This window comes from Phoxinus phoxinus, assembly GCF_949152265.1.
Source record: "Phoxinus phoxinus genome assembly, chromosome: 18".
NCBI classification, from domain to species: Eukaryota; Metazoa; Chordata; class Actinopteri; order Cypriniformes; family Leuciscidae; genus Phoxinus; species Phoxinus phoxinus.
In genome coordinates this window covers 5,591,606-5,613,310 of record NC_136893.1, presented here as the reverse complement: position 1 = coordinate 5,613,310, position 21,705 = coordinate 5,591,606, and the positions used below count along the sequence as shown (strand labels likewise).

Below are 21,705 nucleotides of genomic sequence, written 5' to 3'. Positions count from 1 at the left end.
TTTTTTTCAGACAGTTTCAGACAATTACATTTTCACAACATGATTATGTCAAACCCAACACCATCAGATCACATTTTTTCTTCGTTCATCTGACTGTCATAAATCAGTAACAGCAGACAGGCAAAATCTAAAGTAAACATAATGGTGACTTACAATTTGTGATTTTCTCCTTCAGTGATTCTGCTTGTTAACATCAGGTGTTCATCACACTAATGCTCAATCATCACTCAATTAATCACTTAATTATCTCATTAACTTTAACACTCTTCAGTGTTCATTTAACACTCATATTTTAACACTTTACACTCTTGAGTGTGGACTCATATAAACTCCTAGGAGTGTTAATTTAACACTGGAGTTTTTGCTGTGTACCGCTAGATCCGGAGATCGGCTGAATGGATTCGAAAATGGTAAAACTCAACTGTTTAATTCTGGGGAAGTTGTAAAATGAGCCTATTTCCAAAAATAGTGGAGTGTTCCTTTAAAGCAGTTAACCATCGATAGGCTTAGTGAGCTTGATACAGCAGATGCTTGCTGCCGTTATTTTGGTCATTAAATCTGAGCTGAAATGAACAGAACGTTGCGCTTTTGATGGCATCGGCCCTATGTGGCCCTTTGTGACTAAACAGCTCTTTGCCTCTCAGACAAATAAGCATCTTGTAGCGTTTCCTCGATTGCTAGGCAACGGCTTGTTTGGGCCCCAACTGGGGTGGTTGGCGTGAATGAACCCAGTGTTCAGGAAGTCGCTTGGTATGAAATCACTAGCTTTGAGCAAAATAAATAAATAAAGCAGCACGTGGGTCGCGACAGAACACAGACACATTTCCCCCCATTGCAGATATGCTGTGAGTCATATGCCCTTTATCTCGGATTAGATAATCAAATCACATCTCATGCACAATAACCACGAAGGGCCAGAAGACAAGAAACGTGCATGTTTTCACTGGTTGGGAATTTCATTCAACACTGTGTCACTGTAGAGTCTTTTCAAACCAGTTTTTCTTGTCATATTGGAGTAAGATTGTGTAAAACTGGAAAGGAGCCCAGCGAATGACTTAACCCGAGTGTTTGATCTACAGCACAGCATGTAGTTTGGTAGTAGTGACATCATACTGCAATAATAGGCGATGAAGGTCAATTTTAATAAGTTCCTCGTATAATGAAACATCGATGAACGTTGACAGCAAATTACTATGACCTCAGACTCAAACGTGACACGTACATTGTGCAGGATTGATCGGGTAATCTTGCTTTCAAGCGGATTTCATGAATTAGGCTTGTGGAGAAGGCCACCCGTTGTATTGCGTCCTGTGGGGCGACAGACTGCCTGCAGACCTACGGCTCGTGTTAAGAAGGCCTTATTCAAATAGAAATAACATGTCACACCCCTGACCAACAGTAAATACTTGTTTTGATTGAATAATGCTGCGTTTGTACACTAGCCGGGACTACTGCATCATAGAGCGGGAGATGTTAGTCACCTTCCCAGGGTTCATGTGGACTGCTTATTACCTCATCAAAAAGCTAAAAACATTTAGTAACTCAATCAAACTGAGTAACACTCATCAACGGACTTTTTCTGTTACCAAGATCCTAGTAAACAACACGCGTCTGAAATTTGTCTTCCAATGGATTATGCAGGCATAGTTTACTTTTACACTTAGTAGTTTATTCTGTCATAAATTGCGATAAAGGCCTAGAAAGTTAAAGCAATGTATGCGTTGAATAAACACTAACGTTCAAAAGTTTGGGGTCAGTAAGATTTTTTTTAAAGAAATGAATTCTTGTATTGTGGAAGGATGCATTTAGTTGATCTAAAGAGACAGTACATATTTTTATTTATCATTTTAAAAAAATTGTGTTCTTTTGAACTTTCTATTCTTCAAAGAATCCTGGAAAAAAATAATTTCCACAAAAATATCATGCATGTTAAAAATATCAACTCTTTTTAAATACAAAGTCCCATCATGAAACTCTAGATGGCGGAGGCTGATAGTCCTTAACTCATGCTTGCATTCACATCATTCTCTATAGGACAGCTGATTGGTTCCTGCTGTATCAGCAGCCAATGAACTCGCTGCTCAACCTTTAATACTGGTCAGCATTTGCTGTAGCAGTTGCAGTGTGCGTTCAGAAACCCTCCACCTTCCCCAGCTCCACCTGTACAGATCTGATACGGGTAATTCATGTATGCTGTATTGTACAGCAGCAGCGTGTCTGTGTTGGCAGTAGCAAGTCTGGTACTTTCTCTGCAGCAGCAGTGTAGCAGATCTACTCCCCCAAGACCAAATATATCAAAATGATCATATCCATTACACTGAGAGTTGTCATGACTCTCTGAATGCTGACAATTCAGCTTTGATCACAGGAATAAATAACAATTACAGTATATTAAAATAGAAAATCATAAAAGCCATTACGTCATTTTAAATTATTACTGTATTTTTGACCAAATAGCCTAAATGAAGCATTGGTGAGCAGAAGAGACAAAAACAAAAACATTTAAATCTTACTGACCCCAAATTTTGAATGGAAGTCTACTTCATTAATTAATATTTAATTGTTTGTTTGTTTATTGCTCTATAAGAGCATGAAGTGTAGGCTACACTTTTAGATTTCATAGAAGTTTTTCGCCATTTTTAATCAGCCTTTTCTTTCTGGTTCATGTAAATAGTCCGGGGGTGTGGCAAATGATTTTTAAAAAATATATTATTGTCTATCAGGTAATATGAGCTCATAAGAATGCATGTATTACATTTGATAAAACAATAAATACAATGTTTTAGAGTGTGCATAACTATTACATAGATTCAATTAAACAATTCAAGTGTTGTAAAGTACAAAAAAATCTAATATCTCTCTTGAGGTAATAGTCATTAATGATGAATGGAATTGTTTTGCGCTTTCGCCCTCTGGTGGCAAAAACTGCTGTGTTCATATTCTCGATTGAATCTTCAGATGTAATATTTGATATTAGCTGATATAAGCCTGCGGCTGTACTTGTTCTCTTCAGTATAATCTAACACTTCTCCTCCATGTGGTAAATGATTCACGAATTACAGCTGAGATGTACCTGTTGCTGTCATTAACAGAATAGTTCAATCAGAATGAAAAGTATGTAATTAGTTCCTCACTCTCATGTTGTTTCAAACCAGCATGCTGTTATTTCCCCCATTTGAACACAAAGTTTTAAATACTTGCATTTGGCAGATGCTTTTATCTAAAGTGACTTGCATTGCATTTCAAGGTACACAACACATTTTTACATTCTTATCAGTTTTTGCTTTCCCTGGGAATCGAACCCATGACCTTGACGTTGCAAGTGCCAACGCTACAGTTATGAAAAATAGTTATTTATCTGAACTATTAGGCCTACTTAATGCATTTATTTTCTCTGTTAGTTCTTGATTGTCTGTTTTTATAGGATTCATTCTGTTTTTCCTTTCCAAATATGAATAGTATGTTTAATAGTTGTACTTATACTCTCAAGACTGGAAACAGAATAACATTTAACATCTCTTGGTTAATTATAAATACAGAACGTATTTCATACTACAAGTGGTAGATGTTGAACAAAGGTGTGCATGTTCCTCTCACAGCCTGTAGAGGGATGTCTAGTCATAGAGAATATGAGACAAATAATATGGCATCATATAGGATCACTGGGAGTCTGGGACACTTGTTAAAAGTGACAGTTCACCCCCCCAAAAAATACAGTTCTCACCCTCACCTCGTTCCAAACCCGTCATACGTTCGTTCATCTTCGGGAACACAAATGAAGATCTTTTTGATGAAATCTGAGAGATTTCTGTCCCTCCATTGACAGCTACGCAACTACCACCACTTTCAAACCCGAGAAAGGTATAAAGACCGGAGTCACATGGATTACTTTTGTGATGTCTTGAAAGTGGTAGTTGAACTTTCATTTTTGAGCGAACTAACCCTTTAATGCAGGACATTAATTTGACCTAACATGTAAATAACTGGAAAATCCTGAGTGTTTCATCAAGATTGATTTTTGATGCGACTCCAGGACACAGTCCTGTAGATTCAGATCTGTCTGTAACCTGCGGGCCTGGTGAAGCAGACCATCAAGAAGCTCCTCAAATCAGGCTGATTGTACCAAAGGAGAGAGCAGCTTAAGGGAACGATGCACATTTCATTGGGAGGTGCTTCTCTGCCCTCTTCATGCCCTCTGCAGGTCATTATTTCCAACATTAAGCCTGTGAGGCTGTAGTTTTCATCAGCTTTGAAGTAGTTCTATAGCCGCGCTCATTATCGACAGGCCGAACTCCCACCGCACATGCGCCTCCACCCACCCGTGTGTGCGCTTTACTTCTCTCCTGCCTGTTTACTTTACATAATGTGTATCTCTACAGGCCACGAATGTGAATATCATATAAAATTACAGCATGCTCTTCTGGAGATTTTACAAACAGTGGTTTATATAACAAGTAACCTTGTTTAAATGACTTTTGTCAGTTTGTCATAATGAAGTAGAAAATGACATGTATACATAAGCATTGTTGTGAGATTTTTCCACCCATGCATCTAGAGACCAGTATTCAGATTAATCCCAGAATACAATTTTTTTGCAGGGCTTGTACTGTATTTCCACTTTTTTTTTTTTTGCAGTGAATATTGATTACTTTAAGGACTTGTAACATGCTTGTGATATTTTTTACATCTTCAGGACAGGTAAAACTGGGTTTGCAGGGATGTTTGGGGCTAGTTGAGACATTTTTATTCCAGTGAAGTTAATTGAACATTGAAAGAAAGAAAGCTATTAATCATTAAATTCATTATTTTTACTTGTAATAGTATATGGGGTTAGTTGTCACAATGGGAACCTGGTATTTAATGACACAGATATGAGAGGTACATTTTTGGCCATAGGAATGCCATCTAAAATTCAAAAAGTTTATATAGATTTGCTTGTAGCACAAATCTAAACAGTTGTAATACAAGTCAGGCAAGTTTGTAGAAAACCCAAGTGCAATTTATTTACAAATCGTGATCAAGACATGGACATTACAGGAAACAATACTTGACAAGGACACACACACACACACACACACACACACACACACACACACACACACACACACAGCAAAGTCGATTGCTTTTCTGTTATAAATAGTTAACCAACGTTCCAAAGTAATTATAAAACGTGCTAGAGATGTTCAAATGCTTTTTGCATAGTTCATTACACATTTTGTGGAATGAAGTTTATTTCTTGGCTTAAATAAATTGCATGTCACTCAGATACTGGCATGTTTGGCTTGTCAAAAATGTTACATTCTGCTGTCACAAATTTTATACAAACCTGTGAAAATGCAGATCCTGTTGTAAATAGTAGTGAAAAATCACTTGTTGTTCCATTATTATTCCATAGCAGATTTTGACTTTGATATTTTCAATTAAAATAGTTTTATTAAATAAGTAAACTGCTAAATATAAGCTCTTGCTCTTCCATTAGTGCTCTCAAACTTGTGGACCCCATTGAGTGTGACATATAGACTCTTTGACTTATAACAAGTATTGAGCTACAGTGCTAATCCAGTTCACTGTCTGCTAGTCAGATTCCCCCTCGCTGTCATTATGTAGACAGAGATGTCCAATTAGACCCTGTGTGAGAGAAAGCCGACAAAGACATGTAACCGCCTTCAGTTCAGCCCGTGATATCTGTAAGTCTCCAGCTCAGTGATTCATGGTCTTTTCATTGCCTTTGCCGCTGGTTTGTGATGGTGTGTGTTGTGCATTGATCTGAACATTTCCTGTGATTCGTCCACTCTCTGACTTAAACTGGTTTTGTATGCAGACCGCCTGCTTTTTGTTTCTGAAATATATTGATTTGTTTAGCACAGCGAAGGAAATTAAATAGGAAGGTTTGTCCTTGTATCCTTTCTGACAAGACCTACCAGCATGAATTTCCATGCTGGTTTGGTGAGGGTCTAGCATGGAGTTGTTCACCAACATTTTAGCTCTATGAAGAGTATTTGGAAATCCTTCTTTTCTTCTCTAGACAATTCAGTCTGTTAATTTAAGAGACTTGAAGCAGCGACGTATTTAAAAGACTCTGCGCTATATAAACTACAGTGCAAACATTTCCAACATTTGGAGGGAAAGACCGGATGATCTCTACACACTTATATGTTGTGCAGTGCCAGAGCCATCTGTGCTGCCATCCATCCATCCACCCTCAGAGTCTTACACATCTAACACAGATGATCGGATTGGTGTTCATCGATTATGATACCACAGCCCAAGGGTCTTATATACAAATTTATACGATAAACATGCTTTAAATGTGCCATCTGCTACATTTAGAAGTAAAATGTAAGTGTACGATGTACTCATATTCAAGTGTTTGAGGTGTTTCTAGCATCTAAATTAGATTTTAGTTTGTGTTTTCTCTATAAAAATATGAAAAATAAAGTTTGCTATAAGTCTATAGATTTGTTTCATTTGATGAACTGTATGCACATTTCGTTTTTCGCACATACGTTTTTATAGATTATAGGTCCAGTGTCGTTTTCATTATTTTGCAAATGTAAGTTTTCATAGATTTTCATCATAGTTGCAGTGTCATTTTTTTGTTTTTGCAAATGTAGGCCTAAGGTTTTATAGATTTGCATCATAATTGCAGTGCCATTTTTTTTTTTTTTTTTTTTTTTGCAAATGTAAGTTTTTATAGAATTTAGATTTTCATCATAGTTGCTGTCATTTTTCATTCTTTTGCAAATGTAAGTTTTTATATAATTTAGATTTTCATCATAGTTGCAATGCATTTTCCATTCTTTTGCAAATGTAAGTTTTTATAGATTTTTAAATTCTTTCACTAGTTTTACACAATAGTTTTCATTTGCGATAATGACTTTGCTTCCACCAACGTTGGCTTCAGTCTCTTGTTGTTCTGCTCTGGAGGCATCATCGCAAACATTCCTTCGAGATTCCTATCGCCACGTGCATCAACGGATCATACAGCTGCACACTGACGGATCTGCCAAGTCCAAATCACATGTTTTCCCACTGTTCAAAATGTCATCCATTGCATTCATGGGGTCTCTTGACACACACACACATACAGACATTAAAGTGAAGTGAGTGGGAAGCTTAATTATACAGGCTCTTATCTGTTTTTTTTTTTAACACGGCCTTTTAATGTGTGTAATTAGTGGCATCCCAAATCATTTCAAGCAATCAGCTGTCCCTCCAACAGCGTATAGTCATTATGCTCTAATAAGAAAAAAAGCATGGCTTTGAGAGAAGGGAAATTGATAAGAAGTTTGGGAAGTTCTGCCTTACTGTTTATAAAGAGTTAAATATGAATCACCATTATAATAAACAACTCATTATGAGCAAAGTGAATCCAACAAAGTAGCTTATTCATTTAATTCTCTTTATTACATGGTGCTTTATTATTATTATGGTTATTTTCAATCTTTTGCATGTTCCAGAGAAGAAAATTATTCAAATGAGTATTATAGCACATAGAAAATAGTCATAGTAATGGAGCATGATCATGAACAGCTTTTCTCTTTGAGGACACTACACATGAAGCCAGATTAATGGCACGTTGTCCAGTGCAGATTATTGTGAACTTTTCATGAAGATCTGCTTCTGTGAACAGTCACTGGATGTCCATCACAACTTCAATGCTCCTATGTAACGTGTCCTCCACGGCCGTGACCTTTTCTTCTCATTTTAATGAATCAGTCAGTCAGGCCTGACTCTTAGTGGCCTTGTTGTTTGTGATCCCGACTTTATTAGAACGAAGAGAGCATCTATCTGCCGTAGCAGGCGAGCCATCAATGGCCGACTTCTTTTCATGACTAAAAAACCTAGTAAGCTTAGTGTGTGTTGCATCATGTGTAAAGGTTACATGCAATGCTATAATATCTTTTTGCATTAGCCATTGCTTTGGGAGTGTGTTAAAGCGGTGGTAAAATTACATTTTCACAAGATGTAAAATAAATCTCTGATGTCCCCAGAGTGTGTGTGTGAAGTTTTAGCACAAAATACCCCACATATATTTTTTATATAGCATGTTAAAGTTGTCACTTTTTGAGGGTTTGCAAAAACGCACCGTTTTGTGCCTGGCCCTTTAAATGCAAATGAGCTGCTGCAGAGGGCGGGGTTTCATGAGCTCACGCACGTGTGTTAGCAGCTGCGATTACCTCAGGCAGACACACTAAAATGACAGAAACTGTTCCGCCTTTAATGTTAAAACGGAGTCAGACAAAGACGGAGAGACTCAAGAAGAAGTGACAACATGTAGAAGCAACAGGACGTCTGGTCAGGTTAGTTGATTAATTTATGTTGCGGATGTGGAGTTAACTATCTTCAATCTTAGGATATTCTGTCATGATAATCTATAAATCGCTCGTATAGGAACTGTTGTGAGTGAGATGCACTAGTGTTGGGTCCGAGTCCACCTTTGTCGAGTCCGAGTCGAGTCCAAGTCCTTAACAACCGAGTACAAGTCCAAGTCCGAGTCCAAAGAGGGTCGAGTCGGACTTGAGTCCGAGTCCTTAACATCCGAGTCCGAGTCGAGTCCGGCCGAGTCCACAAAGATTTAAATGACTTGAAATTGACCTTTCACAAAGACCCGCCCCTCTTGGTTACTGTTGCTACGTCCGACAAGCCATTCCTCTCTCACTCCACATGTTCTCGGTCGGAGCAAAGAGGACACTAACAATGTGCCAACAGACAGAGCAGGGTACTTTTGGTTTGAAATAAAGTCTCAGCTTTCAATTTTTTTAATTTTTATGAAATTCAAACGATAAATACTGTTTTGTGGTGCTTTAATGTGTAGGCCTCAGTTCAAGCAGCACGTGAACTGATAATCTCTCTTCTAGTTATAGCACAAATTTCTAAAAAAGAAATCAATACACACTATTTTTCAAGTTCAAGTCCACTGCCTTTAATCTACTAAATGATTTGGTTTGTTTGTCGAACAAAAATGGCGTGTATCTGCATTATAATTGGTCAGATCACCTGTCAATCAAATCCCGGCGAAAGGTCTCAACACTGAGCTCTTAAATTAATATTTTAAACCTTACAAAATGATTGCAATGTATAGTTACAGTCATACGTTTACCTATTGTACATCTTTTAGAATCTGCAAGGTAATGCTTAATAATGCAACACGATGCATTAAGAGCCAGGGGTAAACTTTTGAGCAAGATGATGATGTTTAAATTTTTCTTATTGTGTTGTACATGCTAATATCTTATTTAGCCTCTGAAGGGTTGGACTAAATTAATGAATGCATTTTTATACAAATAAGACCAATTTACACCAATGATCCAGTTCAAAAGTTTACACCTCTTGACTCTTAATGGATGCTTCCTTCTTGTGCATCACTAAATGTTTGCAGGGTTTGTAATAGTTGTGTATGAGTCCCTCAGTTGTCACCAGTGTGAAAGTATGGATCTTACAATCATAGTCACTGCTAGTAAGGAGTCAAATATGCAAAAGATTCTGGAAAAGCAAAGAATGTGCAGGAGCTGGATTTTTCCTCAACCATTAAAAAAAAAAAAAAAAAAAAAAAGTTCTGGATCATTCAGGTAATGACACAATATTAAAATCGAGCCTATGTAATTTGTCTTTATTTTGTGTTTGTATTTTATTTAGGCTATTAAACATCTGTTATGTGAAAAAGCTTTTTCAGGGCAGTACTAAATAGAAACAATGTGTATGATCCGTATTAAAAAACATATAAAAATAACATTTTGGAGATTCTGCAAGGAGTATGTAAACTTATGACTAAAGTATAAATGCAACAAAAATGATAACATTATTAGACGCCAAAATGTTGCTATGGGTATCACGTTCTTATGTTGCTATGTGTCAAATCATCGCAATTTCATGACTCAAAGGACAAAAATTAAGTGGATTCAATCCCACATTTAAATGCAGTTATCACTATTTATAATTTACAGTGTGAATGTAACCACTGGTCCTCTAGAAGTATGAAAAACAAAACTATTTAGATTGTCAATAGAGCATCACAGTCCCGCCCACAGCCCGAGAGAGCTCTGGTGCCGGAAGTAAATTTCCCATTCATTTCTCCCATTGACTTTTGGAAAAATCCGTATCTAAAGAGTTTTAGAGCATGTCTGAGGATAACCAGCTATGGCTGAACTCATAAGCATACAACATATCATTTCGAGTAAAAAAACGAAGAGAAAATCCAAAAAAAGGCAAAGGTACAAGACTGTGTACATATTTTCATTTCCGAGCGAAGGAACTACTCATCCCATAAACCACCGCGCCTCACTGAAGTCGACTGAAGCCAACCGCGAATGAGCCTTTTGAGTGAATTTTATATAGTAAATGTGTAGTTAATAGCAGTTCTTTCAGTAATAATCGTGTAAATAAAAATAATAATATATTGTGTGCGTGTGTGAAAGCGGTTAACGATAGCGTTAGCAACATGGTGCAGCTCAGTCATCAACACACGTGTGTTCAGTCAGTGTGTAACGTTAGTTTGTGTGTTTATTTCAAAGCCCTTTATGACACAGGACACTCTGCTGACAGGACAGGTTGAGGTCCATGCTCATTTTCATGATGTTATAGTTCATCCTTAATTGTAATAACATTTAATGTATTTTCTTAATATCCACAACAAGTGAAAATTAAAAAGTGATGGTCAGCAAACCAGAAAGTGCACAGCGCCGCCGGTCTGATGCATGGACCGGTGCATGGTCTGCTCTTGGACCGTCATATTCAGTTTATTAACTTGCCATGAATTATTACACAAATGTTCAGTAAATGCATGAAGAGGTTTGCCTAGGCTTAATATTGTTTTGACAGTGGCATCATAAAATGCTTGATTTGACTCATACCATATGAAGGCTACAGTAGCCTATCTAAAGTGAACGACTACTTTTTTATGTTTTCTAAACTATATTCTATGCAAAGAAAGGGATAATGTAACGTTAAAGGTTGTTATAGCGAATACAACTCGCGAAAGGCTGATTATGAGCCCGAAGCGGAGCCTGAAGGGAGTTGTATTCGCTATAACAACCAACTCGCTATACATTATCCCGCTTTTACATGGCTACCTACCAAATAAATAAATAATTTGACACAAAATATTAATTTAAAAAGGAATGTATTGATTTAAAAACTATTTATATGGCTTCCGCTAAAGAAAACAGTCCGTTCAAGTCTCTACCAGAGAATGTAGACGGGCTCTGGTCTCTACTGTTAGAATCCTGCTTCCATGGCAACGCTCTGACCTTCGCGGGGTTTACACGACATCCACCAATCAGATGCATCACTGTGGGATTGTGGGATTGTTTAGGATTGTGGGTAATGAAGTACTTATCCAAGACATCGCGAATAAAAGGCATTTATCTCAAATCAAGGTTAGTGCCCCATGAACTTTTGGCGTTTATATGAGCATATACAATCGCTTAGTACAGCCGTTGCTGGTTTTAAGTCTACCATGTATGGTTACGTTTTTATGGCTTATACCCCAAATGTCTATGGAGAAATTGTATTGAATTTTTACTTCCGGCACCGGCTGTGGGCGGGACTGTGATGCTCTATAGCGCTCCCTTTAAGCCATCACTTACCGCGTTCGGCACTCTCCCTAATACTCTCGTCATAAACACTGACTGAAGTTGTCCGCACTGCACAGTGAATATCTTATTTATATTGCGTCTAGAGAGACTTTGTTGTTTATGAGGGGATTTGCGAAAGGATAAAGCTCGTGCTGATTCTAAACATACATTTTGAGCGAATTATTCGCATGCGGACTCTAAAACGCCTCTGATTTGCCACTGATTTTATGCACTTAACTGTGATTGGCTACAATGCTCAACGCTGAAACAACGTTGTTTCGTTTCGTTTTTAAATAAAAAAAATTCACAAAATTTCGTTTTGTGTCATCCAGTGCCCGGACTCGACTGGACTCTGACATTTTTCCGAGTCTAAAATGTCCCGAGTCCGTGTCAAGTCCGAGTACAAATTCATTCGAGTGCGTGACAAGTCCGAGTCCATTCAAAATTGGACTCGAGACCGGACTCGAGTCCGAGTTCGAGTACCCCAACTCTAAGATGCACACAGAGTGACTTTCTATTGCATGTGAAAAGATTGATGCTAAAGTTTGAGCTGACTCACAAATGTACTCTTATACAACAACTCTTCCTCTTCTCAACATGGACTGCGTGTTCCCGGGGGCGGGGCTTATGTAGGACATTTTAGGGTTGGTGATGTCACTAACCCGGGAGGAATGTCGTGTAGTCCCTACCAGCCGTGTGTTGTAGTCCTTTTCTTTAAAAGCAAATATCTTCCTTTGCTTTGAACTTTGAGTGTTGTAACTTTGCAGATGTTGTTTATGCTCAAACAGTAACATTACACACTAACTAAAGTTAGAAAAGTCAAATCATAATCAACCACCCCTTTAAAAGGCTGTCTATAGGAAAGAAGCACACAAGATTTTGGAACAGATTCAGTATTTACTATTTAGATTCATACAGTCCGTTCAAGATGTGTATTTTTCCTGCAAAGCCTTGTTATTATTCATGTTAAAAAGTAAAAAAACAACAACACAAAAAACATCAACTTTTAATTACGAGCTCCAAGCTGTTCCCATTTGTTTGAAACATCTTTGGTAGTTTGGTCTCCATTGTAGAGCTGTCCATCACCACAAATAAATGGCCAAAGCCTGCTATTTCTACAGCAGGGATTGACATGGATTCTCTTAATGGCGTGGTGTTCTCTTCAGAGACGTGTGTTTGGCAGGGTTTCGTGACAGGTCACGTTGCGTCGTCTTTGTATGTGCTGTAATGATCATGTTAAATAGAGGAAAGTATGGATCACAAGACCCTAATCTAAAAGAGAAATCTGGATGCAGAAAATCGCCTTAAAAAGCCTATACTGTCACATATTGCCACGAAAAAAGAGATGTTTGCGTTCTCTCGAATGGAGAGCATGAGTGGATCTGAGCTACTTGGTATTCTGGATGGAGTTTGTGTCCAGACTGGCAGGGATGAGAGACTTTCTGCAGCAAATTATCAAAATAATTCCTCTCTGTCTCTCCATTTTGTTCTGTTTGTCTTGGAGTAATCCGTGCAGACTGCTTGTAAACCGCATGCACGGGCCCTGATTTACTTTTACATTCGTGCTTTTACCAGACGCTTTTATCCAAAGTGACTTTCTATAGAGGAATGATTGTGATAGTTATTTGGATGTGACCGTGAATATCTGAAAATGTAAGGGTTAATTTGTTTTTCTTAGACTTTATTATATAAACCTTCCATTACTTTCAGAATTGTGTATTCAACTTGGAAACGGTAAAAATACAGAGGCACTAGAAAAGATTCAGCGTTGCTCCATAAAAACAGCCGTATTTATGAATTAGTGTTATAGAGCTTCTTAACTGATTTATCTCCTATTTCAGGCTGATTTGATCTAATAGCCACTTATTAGAACTGTAATGATAAAACGTATTAATGTAACAGAATTTGTGCATGGTGTCATAATTGATACGCTGACTGCCATAGGCCTCTAGTGATTGTGATGATGACATAATTACTTTGTTCTTTATGATTTTAAAAATATACCAAAACATTCCTTAACAGCAGCTCATAATTTTGTATACTGTAATAAATATGTACACATTAGCAGTGAAATATTCTACAAATTAAAGCGATACAAATGAAATGCAATAAAATTACAAACATTACAACAAATAATAAACTAAATAAAATGGAACACAATAAAACATTTAAATAAATTACAAACATTACAATGAATAACAATAAAAAAATACAACACAATAAAATATTTAAACAACTTGCATTAAATAATAAATCAAATATAATACAATCAAATATTTTAATAAATTACAAACATTACAATAAAAAATACAATAAAATATTTAAATAAATTTAAACTTTACATTAAATAATAAATCAATAAAATATAATACAATCCAATTTTTTTTAAAATACAAATATTACATTAAATAATAAATAAATAAAAAATAAAAACAATATTATATTTAAATCAATTACAAACATTACATAATTAAAATATAATACAATAAAATATTTAAATAAATGGAAACTTTACATTCAATAATAAATAAAATTGCTTTTAACTGAATGTGTTGTCAAACATGGCGTATCATTTCAAGAATTGCTGTTTTACAATGAAAACATTTAATGCTTGCACCAAACTGGCTTATCTTTATTCATTACATGACTAGCAAAACAACATTTAAAATCTCTCAATGTCTCTAAAAAAATAGTTTTCTGTTGTTTTCTGTATTGTTTTGAGTTGATTGTTGATGCTGAGACACACATGTATCTGCTTATTGACAGGATGTTTTTATACAATCATGCAGAATACAGATTATAGTAGGCATGAGTACATGTTCTAATCTAGACTGAACCTTACGCATGCCACATGTTTTCTACTCTCACTGTCACATAGCAACGATGCTGTATCCATAGAAACAGCTTTAAACTTAAAACAAAATGTTTTTTTTTTCCTCAAAAGCCGAACAAGCATGGATAGACTTTGTGTCTCTGAATTGTCCCCCCATGTAACACAAACTTGCCTTTTAACAGCTGAAAATGTGTGAAAGACACTCAGAAAAAGCTAATTTGACATTTGCACAAATCTCAGAATCATACATAAAATTAATGAAAAAAAAATATTTGAAATGAATGATTTATTTGGCTAAAAGTTCTGTTTTTTTTTCAAGACCAAATACGATATTTAATACGATCAAATGAACCTGACTACATTGAGGTTGAGGACATATGAAGGACATTTACATTGAAGAAATCTTCTAAAATGTCACATTATGGCATGGAACAAAATCCTATATTGATCCTTTCTAAATGTTTTTGTTCCAGTTAGTGTTGGAGAGGACATTTAGTGTGTATTTTTCACAAAACCTTCCCAATGTGTAAAAATACAGTATATCTGAACATGATCATTACTTGTCTTCCTTAATTTGATAGTTATTTATCTTTCAAAGCCGCACAGCAAATTATGCAGGTGCCTCCACTGAAATTACAATCCTTTGTCATTGTAACTCCATTAATTGAAACTCAGGTGGTGAAATTTAATTTGCATTGCAAATCCTGTGTCTGTTTTTGCTCATTTCAGAGGGGGATTATATATTTGCCTTGGATTTCTTGGGAATCAATACGAACTCGGTGAGTCATAAGCCAATAACATTTATTCATTACAACTAGAGCATCAGTGGAATTACAATTCTAATTAATGATATTGTCTTGTTGTTAATTATATAGTAAATCATAATGGTTGTTTTGATCAATTCATTATTGTCCCTGAATACTTGCCCTTTAACGATGTTAATAAATGACTCGCACACTTGATTACTAGTCCATGACGGCTAATAAATCTTTGTTTTTCTGTATGCAATATTATTGCATGTACATTTGCACAGTAAGTGTGTCATTTTAATTAAAACTGTTAAACACTTTCAATGTTTCTAGGCTGTTGGGCGTCAGGGGTGTTCAACGATTTGAACAACAGAAACTTTTGGCGATGAACCAAAGGTGAGCGGAATTCAACTTTATGCAAATGAGCAGTGACATACTATGGCAACAACCAATTGGAGTGCAGATCACATGTACACATTAAGTACAGGTAAATTATTTATCTTTTAACTCAAGTTTTAAACTTGACACTCACAATGTGAAATGTAAAAATCATATAGCCTATGCCAACAGCCTTTTAAGTTTTTTTATATATTTTTTTTACATTTTCAACTTTTTTGTGTGTAATGTTGCTGTTTGAGCATGAAAAAGGTCTGCAAAGTTACAAAGCACAAAGTCCCTCCAGCTGGAGTCATTCTCTATATCAGTGTCACTGTTTCTGAACTCCCTGAAATGCCTCCATTGTAGTCTTGAGTTTTCTTTCGGGAATGAACACATCACAATATTCCTCATTTAAATAATTCCCGCTCAAGGCACATGCAAAATAAAGGGACGAGGCCTGGTTGAGGTAGTTAGTAATGTGTTGAAACTCACGGTTATGATAAGGGGCGGGACATTTCCAAAACTCGCTTGTAGTGGTTGACCAATCACAGCACACAGGTCCAGCTGACCAATCACAGCACACAGGTCCAGCTGACCAATCAGGGATTTGTCGTGTCGCGTTGCGTCGTACCGCATCCAGATACATGTATGTTTAACAGACTGGGAAGAAATAAAATATGTAAAATATGGTGCTGCAACAAAATATGTGACAAATAATGTTTTTGAACATTCAGGCATGAAAACCTAAAAGACCCCAAAAACAAAATCAATACTTTGTAAAAGTTCATAGTAGGTCCCTTTTAATAGGACCCCTATTGTGTACTGATCATGTGATACAAGATCACGATTGGCTTTTTTCCACTTTAATTGTATTATTATTTTTTGCATTAAAACCAGAGCACTGGCACATATCAAAACATGTTATTTCATGACATCAAATTTTGTCATTGCTTATAGTAAATTTCCTCACACTGCCGGAGTCCCTGTCACACACTCAATCAGAGCGCGTTCACTGCGGCGCAATCAGCCACACTGATGAGAGGCTCACACCAGGTACCAGAACCACAAGCGCTCTCTCGCATTGTCTCCTTCACCTTCACGTCACGGCGGCCTCTTCAGGGTTTTCTTTCACCTCAGCATCTTTCAAAGGCTGCTCTGTCGGTCAGAGCCCATTATCCCGCTTCACTGGAGAACAAAGTCTTTAATTCCCTCTGCGCCGTGTGAAAACAGCCCGCTTCAAAAGGTGAGGCGCTCCCCGCTGGTGGAAGGAAGGGGTCACGACCTTGGATCAACATCACCTGGATGAAAATGTTTAAAAGCCCCTCAGGGGCTATGAGCGATCTGGGAATGTTTTTCTACACCTGAGCCTGCCCTATGCCACTACAGAGGTCAAAACACATACAGTGTTCATCAAAAATATGATCTTGTGTGTTATTTAAGCTCTGAGCCTCCAGTAAACAGACCGCGCAATTGATTTATTGTCCTGCAGCACTTTTTTTTAATAAACTGCGCTTATCGATTCAAAAGTAAAGTTTTTATCTAATAGATGATAGGTGAAAAATGGTGGCTTATGGGTAACGACTGATAGAGAATACAAACTAAGAAAGTGTCTTCACAGATTCAGTTTGCACGCTGAGCGTGATAAGGATGCTTTTGTGATTTTCTTTGTCGGATGCAATTCTGCACCACACTTGCTCATCTGTATTATTTTGTCTGTAAAGGATGACATTAAAATGGCTGAAAGAAGACACCTCACAATTAAGAGATATTAATAGATATTTAATTGATAACATTTATTTTTATATAAATATATACATAATAGATATGTATGTTATATAATTGCATAATATTAAAAAGTGTGTGTGTGTATATGTATATATATTAATAAAGAATTTATAAATAAATTCTCATTACCAAAATGTGCATTGATCTCATTTTCATTACTGTGATACAGTAAAGAAAGTCGTCCTGTCTTTACACAGTGATCTTTGTATTTAAATCAGCATAAATTAAATTCAGTCCAACAAATACTACCTTAAAGGGTACATTTTTATGCAATATAAGTCTCAGGAGTCCCCAGGATGTGGTTGTGAATTTTCAGCTCAAAATATCTCACCGATCATTTATACACATTCTGTAATCACCCCCTTTTGGGTAGAAACAATGTACTTTTCGTGTGTGTGTGTGTGTGTGTGTGTATCTTTAAATGCAAATGAGGTTCTGCTCCCCACCCCGCTTTCCAGAAGAGGGCGGAGCCTTTGCAACTCGCGGTTACGCTCAAGTGACATTGCAGTTCTTCATCAATGTGAAAGTTTATTATCTGCATGTGTTTTAAAGCCATACCATTTTAAATCTTAAAATCATAGTAATTTTAAACTTCTGATATGTGGTTTTCTGAGCACACATATCCGAAGCGTATGCACGGAAAGCCGGTCCGGCTGTCGCACAGTGCCTGTCGTGTGAGCACTAAACAAATTTCTCTTTCACATCTTATTGCACTTAAGCTCTCAAATGCACAAAGTTCACATAAAGACAGTCGGTTATGTCTGTGAACGCAAACGACTGTGAAAGAAATCGCATGTGTATATTAGATCTGTGTATAAAAGTCACAGCAGACAAATGTACAGTACCTGCTTCTCTTTGCTAATGTGCATCAAACAACAAAAAACAGAAAATCACTCACTCTTGACTGAATAACTTTAGTAGCTTTAATAAAAAATTAACTTCTTGAATGTTTGTCATTGATGTCTGTTAAATGACAAACATGGCGGACGGTTGTACGGCACACTTAGGGGAGGAGCTAAGCTAATAGAGCTGTCAGTTGTGGGCGGGGTTGTCACAATATAGCATTTTTGGTCACCAAATTTTGGAGACATTTTAATATTCAACAATATTATTGATCTGCCTTACTTAAGGTGGACGATGACGCAATTTTCTTCTAGAAACAAACGTTGTTGTATTATTTTCATGTTATCACTGTGAAGCTGCTTTGATACAATCTGTCTTGTAAAAAGCGCTATATAAATAAAGGTGACTTGAGTTGACTTGACATTTTGAGACGCTGTTTGTGATTAATGAGGAAAATACAGAGTGGGTGGATTTTTAGGATAATAGAGTGGTTGTATTCTCATCTTTGCGGACACATGATTATGTTCAAAATCAATGTAAAAGTGAATTTTGTATACTAGGTCCCCTTTAATCTACTTACACTTGAACACAATGTTCAAATTTCAATAATGGATCTTTTAAATTACATTTGTCCCTGTAAAAGAACAAGACGGCTTCATCAGTGCTGGTATTCGATAACTTATAGTGGGCTTGTGTAAATGCTGCTTTGTGGGGGCAGGGTGCTATCAGCATAACAGTTTGCTAATATTAGTATACTAGCTGTGAGGAACAGAGTAGCGGGGTCAATTTGCAGTTATGTCTCCAGAGATGAAGAGGAAGACAGCGTCCACCCATCCACAGTAATAACACAATTAACAAGTCAGGGTGGAAAACAAGATTAGCTCTTCCTGTTTCTTCTGTGCAGTTCTGGTTATTCCTCCGCACGCCAGCTAGGATTAATAAAGCATTAAAAAAGGATTTGTCTTTCATTTTTTAGTTTAAAGGGGTCATCGGATGCAAAATTCACTTTTATATGGTGTTTGCATATAAATGTGTCTTTGCAGTGTGTGGACACAATCACCATACAATGAAGAAAAATCCATTCACTCCTTTTTTTTTTAATCATCAAAAAGCCTAAACACTCTCAATAATCAAGCCGTTTGGATTTTCTGAGCAATATAATGTCATATTGCTCATGCTCCGCCCACGACCACTGACGGACTGTCCCGTATTAGCATATTTCCCATATTAGCATATTTCCTCCATCAGCCATTTGTATACTTTCTGCGGCAGCGCTTCTTGTGTCGACACTCCCCATGGAAGAGAGGGGTTGGGTGAGCAGTTGCTCATTATCATTTAAAGAGACATGCGCGTCGCTGTGAAGCTGTTTTTGAGGAGGTAAAAATTGTGTTGTTTTACACAACCATTGAGGAATTTTAACCAAAGCATGTTACAAACTTTACACGAAGACCCTAAAGAATCATACCAACTTGTGGAAAATGGGTATCCAATGATAGCCTGGCTCCGCCCTCCTACGTATTTCCGCTCAATTTTCATTTTCCTTCAGTACTACGTACGTCTAGGATTGTGGTATATTCTTGGGTTTTCTCCGGTTCATTTTTTACCGGTCCAATCAGCGAACAGAGGGAGTGGCTGAGAACGATGACGTTGAGGTTGTGCGCTAGTTTGAGTCGTCATACGTCACGACCAAACTTTAGCGATTGGTTATGGCAGATCCAGAGTGGCTCTGGGCAGATCCAATAGTTTTAAACTTCAACAGAGTATCGCCTACAAGGAAGTTAACGCTTGTCAATGGAGAGAGGCCAGACTCTGTACAAATTAAATGTACGCTAGTCTGGTAGAACCAGACTAATCCGATGACCCCTTTAATGTACTATTTTTTTTAGATGTACTCTAATGCAAAACAATAATCCACCAAGCTGCAAAAACAGCCAGTTTTTTCAGAGGTAATTTCTTGCCTATTGTAGTCTTCAGAGATGTTTGCACTAAATTTTTTGTGATTTACAGTGACAAAGCAAAATGGAATCCATTCATTTTCAGTAAGAGTTGACGATTTTAGTAGACAGAGACCAGTGATGCAACAAAATTGATCAGAATTTAACTTTATGTAAATATGCATCAACGTGATGCAGCGATTTATTAAATTTTTGACAGGAATAACAACGAGGCTGTGAAATAGATGTAGAAGTACAGTGTGGTTGGATTATACTGTTGGTGACTCAAACTTTCAGTAGACAAAAACTCCTAAGTCTATCCATAACAGCCACTTTCATCCACGTTAAATTCAATGTGGCGTCTATCGGTTTACTGAGATTTTGCTGAAAAATCATTCGCATTAATAATGTACATCTTTACAGTAGTGTAGGTGCCACCGTGTTAGTGTGACTTCATACACCCACAAATCAGCAAAATTGGAGTTCTTGTTTTAGTTTTTTTTTGCACAGGTTACAAGTTGGAAATAAATAATTCCAATATTCCAAGTTGAATAATTTTAAGATTTTGAGAGAACGTGAACAGCTAAATAAAATAAATAAAAATAAAAATGTATTGGTCTAACATACTAACATAGGAGGGAAAATAAATAAAACATGGCCTCTTTAAGTAAAGTTCTAATAAAATGTGAGACTTTAATTAAAATGTGGTTCAATAGCAGTAAACTAAAACACAATGCTGCCAAGCTTTTCATATACCGTTTCATTTTAGTGAGTCATCTTGTCGTTTATAAATCCAGCTGTCTTTCGTGACTGTGTGAGGTGGGTTATCAAACCCGTCATTCACATCGTCAGATCCGTCAGACCAGAAATCCTGTAGCAGCCTTTTGTTTGTTTCTGAGAACCTCCAAAAAACATCCTGTCACACACACTGCCTCCTGACTTCTTTCTGCAATTATGCAGATCAATCTCGTTGAAAAGAAAAACTGCCAGCCAAGAGCAGGTTATAATTATGACCCTCCAATCTGTGATCTCTCAATCCTCCCAAGCGCTAATTGATTTTGACACACCATTTTGTTCTGTTAAAATCCGCTCTGAATATAACACTTTCTCTGCTTCAGAATTCAAACGGCAGTTTCTGTAACTTTGTCGACAGAAACTTTGAAGTATATTTGCTGGTATAGTGCTTGTGCTTCTGACACCAGACGAAACAAGACAGAAATAGTGAAACGCATGTGGAAGAAGGTCATTGGCATCTTCTGGAGATAATCTTCTGAATTATGAGGTTCTGAAAAAACGTAATGCGTTCGGTGTCCCTAGAGCCGTGAAATACAGCAAAATTACATTTCGGACACAATCATGACCTTTACAATCACATTTACAGGTACACAAGCTTTTGTCTTCATTCAGATGTTCCCTCTGCAGGAATGGAAACATATCATTCAAGCGTTCCTGCAGTAGATCAAATGTTAGAACATATGATGCACAAACTGATAAAATGCGTATCTCTTTGGATAAAAGTTATGCATTTGGCTTTTATCCAGTGCGGTGTAAATTGCATTTAGGTTTTGCATTTTATCATTTGCATTCCCTGCAAGTGTTTGATCTAC

At 36.9% G+C, this 21,705-nt stretch overlaps 1 protein-coding gene across 1 annotated transcript in view; it reads left to right on the top strand.

The window, feature by feature from the left end:
* The first annotated feature begins 304 nt into the window (after positions 1–304).
* Positions 305–21,705, top strand: part of kcng1 (potassium voltage-gated channel, subfamily G, member 1) — a 59,458-nt gene continuing 38,057 nt past the window's right edge. Inside the window, exons 1-3 of the mRNA XM_079588263.1 lie at positions 305–410; positions 15,139–15,188; positions 15,492–15,554. The gene's annotated coding sequence lies outside the window, so the exon portion shown is untranslated. The remainder of the gene's footprint in view (positions 411–15,138; positions 15,189–15,491; positions 15,555–21,705) is intronic.